The sequence below is a fragment of the Panthera uncia genome, assembly GCF_023721935.1.
Source record: "Panthera uncia isolate 11264 chromosome A1 unlocalized genomic scaffold, Puncia_PCG_1.0 HiC_scaffold_17, whole genome shotgun sequence".
Classification (NCBI taxonomy): domain Eukaryota; kingdom Metazoa; phylum Chordata; class Mammalia; order Carnivora; family Felidae; genus Panthera; species Panthera uncia.
The window spans coordinates 110,927,963-110,934,980 of NW_026057577.1; the positions used below are offsets into that span (position 1 = coordinate 110,927,963).

The 7,018-nt window shown below is 45.3% G+C and overlaps 1 protein-coding gene across 2 annotated transcripts in view; it reads right to left on the minus strand.

The window, feature by feature from the left end:
* SLC26A2 (solute carrier family 26 member 2) overlaps positions 1-6,813 on the minus strand; it is a 19,985-nt gene extending 13,172 nt beyond the window's left edge. Inside the window, exons 1-2 of one of the 2 annotated variants that reach the window (XM_049648030.1) lie at positions 6,585-6,813; positions 3,352-3,446 (exon numbers count right to left, since the gene is read on the minus strand). The gene's annotated coding sequence lies outside the window, so the exon portion shown is untranslated. The remainder of the gene's footprint in view (positions 1-3,351; positions 3,447-6,584) is intronic. The other variant, XM_049648029.1, reaches the window with a different exon arrangement.
* Positions 6,814-7,018: the final 205 nt, after the last annotated feature.

Genomic DNA, 7,018 nt, shown 5'->3' on the forward strand with positions numbered 1-7,018 from the left:
CAGGGCTCGAACCCACAAACCGTGAAATCATGACCTGAGCCGAAGTCGGACACTTCACCGACTGAGCCACCCAGGTGCCCCTTCTAAGCATCATAAGCTAACCACTGTGCTAGACACACTGCCTCAGAATCTAGACCCAAAACCAAGGGGTCAATCTTTCTTTCCTCTAACCTACTAATCGTATATATCATCCGTCAGTAAGTCCTGTCTGTGCTACCTCAAATATGATATCCACCTGCTCCCTACTGTCCCAAGTACCTGAACCTAATCACTTTTCACTCCCCTCCACCATCACATCTTATCTGGGCTACTCTAATGGCCTACAATACCTGAACCCTGCCTACCTCTCTACCCTCATTTCCTACGGGCCTTCTTGCTGTTCTGGAACACGCCAAGTTGATTCCCTTTCTAAGGTCTTTGCACTTGCTCAAGTTCTCTTTGCCTGTAATAATCACTCCCAGATCTTTGCAGGCTTTTTCTCATCCTTCAGGGCTCAGCCAGTGTATCATCCCCTTAGAGAGACATTCCTTGGCCATTCCAAATAAAATAATACTCCACTCCATCATTCTCTAAATCCTTTCCTGGCTTTATCTCTTCATAGCACTTTCACAGGGACTTTTGAAATTATATAATGTATTTATACATTAAAAATACTATTATTTATAGTCTTTCTCATATCCACAGTACAAGAACAATACTTAGCACATAATAGATCAGTAAGTTCTTGCTAAAATGAATAAGAAACCCAGTTTCTACCAACAATCAAAGGACTAAGACAATTATAAACAGATAAGCTATAACACTCTACATGCCATTAACAGAGGTTTGGCGTATTCTGAGAGTGGAGGATGAGCTGTGGGCCAATGTGAACAAGTTGTAAGCAAGAAAGGAAAGGAAACTCAGGCAAGTAAAAGGTCACAGTTTAATCCAAGACCCAGGAAAAAGTCACCTAGAATGCCAATTCCTAGGGTGAAGCTGCAGGAGGTTAAGACTAGAGTGAAAGACTGGTTTCGTATTTGATCCCAAGAAGCCTAGATTTCATCCTGTAAGCTATGGCTGACAAAGGCATAAACTCCAAGGCAGGGCAGGGATGGGAGAGGCTTGACATTTCAGTGGTAGAACAAGACCGGAGACACTAAAGGAGATGGACAAATCCAAGACAGATCGTGAGGTGCGACACGCACAAGGAAGAATGATGTATAGGAACACGGAGGAGGAAATGAAAAGATAGGAGACAACAAAAAGTTTGACTTTAGGTTTCACAGGTTTGAAATTTCTATCAGATGTCCACATGAGGATGTCCAGTGAGCAACTGGAAATGGGGGTATCAGGCCCAAGAGAGAAGCCAAAACTGGAAAAATAAATGGGGAGAGGAGGAACATATTGCACATAAAGGAACATACTAGCACATAAATGGTACCTCATTTTTTCTCTGAACTCCCATTGTTTAGATGTTCAATAAACATTTGTTGGGGAGATGCTTTATCTTCCCAACTAGATTAAGAATTGTTCAAGGAGATGTTTTCTACTTTTTGTGTATTCTCACAATACCTAGCATAAAATCTGGCACACAGAAGGCACTTAATAAGTTGTTTGTTAATGGGTGGATTGGTTTTTATTATTATTATTTTAATGTTTATTTATTTTTGAGAGAGCGAGCAAGAGCATGTGCACAAGGAGGGGAGGGGCAGAGAGAGAGGGAGACACAGAATCTGAAGCAGGCTCCAGGCTCTGAGCTGTCAGTACAGAGCCCGATGTGGGGCTCAAACCTACAAACCGTGAGATCATGACCTGAGCTGAAGTGGGATGCTTAACTGACCAAGCCACCCAGGCTCCCCAGTTGGTTTTTATTTTAAAAAGTTATTTTAACGAAAAGATTTCAAAAAGAATTAAATTTACTTTTAAAACCTAATTTTGGTTTCTCTGAAAGGTAATTGGTACCCTGCTGGTGGGAATGTAAAATGGTGTATCTTTTGAGGAAAACAGTTTGGTAGTTTCCTCTGTTAGAGAATCCTTATGTGACCCAGCAATTCCATTCCTAGATATATACACCCCAAAAATTAAAACCAGGGACTCAAATACTTGTATGCTACTGTTCATAACAGCATTGACTCACAACAGCCAAAAAGTGGAAACAACCTAAGTGTGCACCAACAGACGAATGGATAAACAAAGTGTCATATCAGCCATAAGATGGAATATTATCTAGCCTTTAAAATAAATGAAGTTCTGATACTCGTCACATACATCATGGATGAACTCTGAAACCACTATGAAGCCAGTCACAAAAGGAAAAATACTATATAATCCCACTTACATAAATTATCTATAACAGGCAAATTTAGAGAGACAGAAAATAGATTAGAAATTACCAGGGACTGCAGGGAAGGAGTTATCGCTTAATGGTTACAGTTTCTGTTTCAAGTTTTGTTGTTTTTTTTTTTAAGTTTATTCATTTATTTTTAAAAAGAGAGCACACGCGGGGGAGGGGCAGAGAGAGAGGGAGAGAGAATCCCAAGCAGGCTCCGCACTGTCGGTGTGCAGTCGAATGCGGGGCTCGAACTCAGGAACCTTGAGATCACGACCTGAGCTGAAGAACACCTACTGAGCTGCCCAGGTGTCCCGAGTTTTTTTTTTTTTTTTTTAAAGTTTATTTTAAGAGAGAGAGAGAGGGAGAGAGAGAGAATCCTGAGCAGGCTCCGCACCATCAGCGCAGAGCCTGGCAAGGGGCTCGAACTCACAAATCGGGAGATAAATGACTTGAGCCGAAATCAAGAGTTGGACACTCAACTGACTGAGCCACCCAGGCGCCCCTTAAGTTTTAAAAATAAAAGTCGTGACAGTTGCACAACACAGTGAATCGTACCTAATGCACTGAACTGCAAACTGAAAACGGTTAAAGTGATCTATTTTACATGTTTAATATATATTTGAACATAAAACCAGGAGGAGAGGAAGCAGAGTATTAAAAGGCTCTTATACACAAAATGGTATAATAATGGCGAAGGTAGAGTGTGATAAATTAAGGATGCATACTATAAACCCTAATACAACTCCATTAATCACAGAGCTATGGCCAATAAACCAACAGAGGAGATAAAATGGAATCACAGAAAATAATACGAAACAATCCAAAAGAAAACAGAGAAGGGAAAATAAATCGCGACTCCATAAAATAACCGAGATCTAAAGTTTGTGGGAAACTTGAAGTCTTAACATTCACCTCATATTAATGTGAACAAGTCACCTACCAAAAGACTCTCTCTCTTCACTTACACGGAAAAATCTCAGTTACAACTAGGCTGTAACAGGTGTGTACTGTGCGGTTGGGAATCATTTTCCTGTACTCACACTGCTGGCAAGTAGTGGAACTGTGACGGGAAGCAAAGCCTGTGTGATTCATACGCACTCTGTCTCTCGACTGCTTCTTTTGAAACTTCTCAAACCTTCAGAAAAGTTGAAAGAATGATACGTGCAGCACAGTTCACCTATTAAACAATTTCACAATTCACCAATTGTCAACGTTTTGCTACGTCTGCACTTTTGCACCTCTCCATCCACACCGGTTGGTTGCTTTGGAGTTTTGTCCCCAGACGTACTTCAGCCTTAAACACCTAACTGAACCCGTCGTGTTTTTTTTTAACCACCATGCTGTGTTGCCTCTTTTTCAAAAGAAGCATTCATTAACAAGAGATCGAACCATTTGGATCACTCTTCAAAAATCTGCAATGGCACCCCACCTCCTCCTGCATACGGTCTACAAAGTCTAGCACAGGCTTCTCTCTCTGAATGAGCTGAACCTGCCTTTCTTTTGCTTCCTTCCATGCTCTGGTGTTCTAGTCACCAATCTAGGAAAATATTAAGCATCCCTGGTTCCTCTGGGCCTTTCCTCATGTTGTTCACTCAGTCTGGAATGCCTTTCCTTTCTATCTCCATCTATCTTGGTCCTTTTCCTAATCCTTTAAGGCCCACCTCAAACGCCACTATGACGTATTGTTTCTGGTATAAAGCCCAATCAATGTAAGACGGAAAACTAAAATACCAAAGAGGAAAATAACGTCATGTAAAACCACGATCAAATAATAGTTCCTTGAAGAGTAAGTCACAGCTTTCAAAAAGATTTCATATACACCTCCCACTTGCCTCCTCAACAGATCCGAGAACAGATTATGAGTCCTCTCTTCCAATATGAGAAAAACCAAAGTTGTAGTCACTGCCTCAACTAGTAGGACCAAAGTCTCAACCCTCGTTTTCCAATTTCCAAGGTTCCCTCTCTTTCCAAAATACCACCTGACCCCCCAGATTTGTTTCCTTGCTAAGAAGTTTTCGGGGCTAGTTCAAATTGCCATTTTGTGGCCAAGCGCTCAACTCATAGTTCTGAGTCTTATTAATTTTAATCAGTGAAGGTGGCAAAACTCTTGAAGCTGTTGGCACAACATTATTGAAGCAGGTTTGGCAGAGGATTAAGAATGAAATCAATTTTATCTTTCACATTACACACGTGCACTGGTAATGTTTTCATTTTCTTTTTTTCTGTCAGGAGCAACAATGTAAAATTTATCTCTGTAACTGTACTTTGGCCAGAATAATAATTCAGATCCCAGCGGAGAGTCAAACAGGCCAAGCAGGTTGTTCCTACCTCCGTCTCCTTTTGCTGGCCCTCTAACTAGAATGGTGCTCGGGGCTGTGTTCATAGCTTTCCCTCTCACTTCTTTTAGGTTTCCGCTCAAATACTACCCTAGGCAGTTCCTTCCCAGACACATAATACAGCATCACTGCCGCCACCACGCCTCCCTCCCTCATCCCTGCCCTGTACTCCTGCCCCCCTTACTTTGCTTTATTTTTCTCCATGGCCCTTCTTACCATCTCATACTTTATTTATTTATTTATTTATTTATTTATTTATTTATTTAACTTTTGGTTAATTGTCTTTCTCATCAGTGCAGTAATTTGCTCTTTGGTTCACAGCTGTTATCTCCAGGGTCTTGAACCATGCTAGCACCTAATAAGTGCTTAACAAATATTTGTTGAGTGAATGGAGAAATGACAGTTGAACAGCTATGTAGTAAAGAAAAAGGAGTGACCTCTCTCTCTCTCTCCGCCTCCATGCGCCATAACTAAGTTTATGTCATGAAATTTCACTGTGGCAAGCATCTGCTTGGCGGAGGGGGGGGTCTATGCTCACTAAAAGCGAAGTCAATGATCAAAATCCTCACCCCTCGTGAATCCAATCTGGACCTCTCCCCAGCCCTGAATGTGTTATCTCTAGATCTACCCCTGGGAGGCAGCATATTATAGTTCAGTGATATTCAAGTGCGGTTTCTCAGGCAAATCCAGGGATGAGATCCAAGACTGAATCCCTGGAGACTCGGAGCCAGTGAGGTAAGGGCCCTACTAGGAGAATCATTGGATATGTCCTGGAGTTGAACAGATCTCTATTCAGATCCCAGCCACACTATTCAACAACTGTATGGCACGGGTGAAAAACTTCCTTTTACTCAGCATCATTTTCTCACCTGTAAAATGGGGATAACATTATCTAACTTGCAGGGCTGTTGTAAAGGTAGCACAAGTACCCAGCACAGTGCCTGGCACATAGCATTTGTTCAATAAACGACAGTTACTAGTCTGTCCTTCGAGATTCTTGACGGGGGAAAAAAAATGGGCTTCTGTCTTCCAGTAGGTTTGGCTTTCCTTTTCTCTCTTGATTTTCAAAAACAAGAACTTCTGCTTAACCCAATACTGGATATCACACTGGTTCCAGATTTGACATAAAGAGCCCTAGAGAAAAGGAGGGGGGCGGAAAAAAAGGTACTAGAATGGGTGCCAGAAAGTTTAAGTCCTGAATGCTCCCAACTCAGGTGGTCCCCAATCCGTGCAAAAAAAAAAAAAAAAAGGGACTCAGCCTTATATTCTATGAGTTTGGGAGAGGTGGGTACAAGTCCCAGCTCTGCAAATGACATGCTGTATAATTTCAGGAGAGGACCTGGCCCTCCCTCTCTGTGTCCTTTCAGTGTTCCCAACTATCCAGTGAAAGATTACAACTTAGTCTATGAGTCTCGAAGTACAGTCCCTGATTTGTACTTAACCAGATGTGTGGTTTTAAAAACCAAGATAATGAGGTCCTCTCCCGTGTCCAAGCCTGGTTCCCCATCTGTCCGAGGGTGGGACGCTGGGTGGTGGCGGCGGCTCCTATCTCCTAGGTCTTTCTCCCAGTTTTCCGAGTTTGAGACGCCTAGACGAGGGCTCCAACACAAGAGCAGCACGGCTATCTACGAGGTGCGGGGCATCCGCGTGATGTGGGGTGGAAGGTGGGTAGCCCTGAGGCCGAGGAGTGGGGTCGGAATCGCCGCAGCGACAGTCGGGGGCTTTCACCCTGCTCCGGGTCTGCGGACCGAGGGTACAACCCTGACGCACACCCACCTACAACGGCCTGGCCACGACGCCCACGTCGACCGTTGGTCCGGGCTTCCTGCCACCACGTCTCCGGCACAGGCCAGAACGACCCTAAGAGGGGCCCGCTGACCGCGTGGAGGCCGGCACCGCCCGGTTCCCCCTTCTCGCGTCCCCTCCCCTCTTCTCACCTCTAGGTCCCTGGCCTCCCCGTGCGACGAGGCCCCGCGGCACGTCCTGCGCCGTGGCGAGGCTGAGGGGACACAGCAGCGCCGGCAGAGGTAGCCCGGTCCCGGGCCGGCCTCCCTTTAACCGGCCCGTCCCCTTCCCCGCCCATCGCCCGGCCCCCGAGGAAGGCGGGGCCCCACCGGGCGGGACCGCGGAGAGCGGCCTGGAAGCACCGGCGGAGAGGTGCGGAAGACCCAGCCAGTACGACGGCCCGGACGGTGGCAGTCACGTGGCCCCGCGGGCGAGCGACGCGGCCGCCAGCCAATGACGCGGCCCGGACCGCGGGGGTGCCGCCCCCTGGCTGTTTTCCTCCTCACGATTGGCTGTCCGGCAGGGCCGCGAGTCCCTGGTTCTTCGGGAGGTTCCTTCTCCGCTGGGGGCTGTGAGGAATTATCAG